We start from the raw sequence: 809 nt of genomic DNA, 5'->3' as shown, positions 1-809 counted from the left end.
CCGACGAATCGAGTGAATGCGACTCTGAATGCTTCGGTGGTCAAATCTGTGCAGTACTCTAAATGAACCGCTTTTGTGGAAAAGCAGACGAATACGCAAACTAAGCTTTTGTGTGGGACGCTCGTCGAAGGGGGAAGTCTTTACCATAAATGGCCCAGCGAAATCAACACCATTTGTGTGAAATGGCACCGAGTAAGTTGCACGCTCAGGGGACAGTGCTGCCATTATTTGTGATCGCATTCGCTGTTTATAAATAGTGCAAATCTTGCACTGAAATATGCACCTTTTCAGTTTTTGTTTGAGTCTGGGAATATAATACTCTTGCTGCACCATGCGAATCATTAACTGTTTTTAATCGTGAAGCACGGTTTCGTGCAGAAAATCTAACAGCAAGGAACAGAACCTGGAGCCATCTGAGATGATGATGGGATGTCGTTCATTATAGCTTAGTGCGGCATGAGCTAGGCGACCGTTTACTCGCATGATCCCAGCTTTGTCCAGAATAGGGTTTAGGGTGAGTAGTGAGCTTTTTGAATTGGTTTTTAAGCCTCCACAGCCTGAATTTCTTCTACAAAGTGGTTTCGCTGAGTGATTGTGACCAGTTTCATTTTTGCGTGAGTTATCTCTTCCTGTATAAGAGCTAATGAGGTGGGAATTGGAGATTTTTGTGAGCTGCGGATAAAACGATACATAAAGGCAACAACTCTTAAGGCTCGTGAGAATGAGGAGAAGCGCTCAAGGATAGCTGTGCATTCTACGGTGTGTAGGGATTCTACCTTTCTCTATTCCGGAGGGGCTGGATTGGAGGG

Source organism: Rhagoletis pomonella, unplaced genomic scaffold (assembly GCF_013731165.1).
Source record: "Rhagoletis pomonella isolate Grant_MI unplaced genomic scaffold, Rhpom_1.0 Rhpom_scaffold_02871, whole genome shotgun sequence".
NCBI classification, from domain to species: Eukaryota; Metazoa; Arthropoda; class Insecta; order Diptera; family Tephritidae; genus Rhagoletis; species Rhagoletis pomonella.
Note: the sequence above shows the minus strand (reverse complement) of the source record.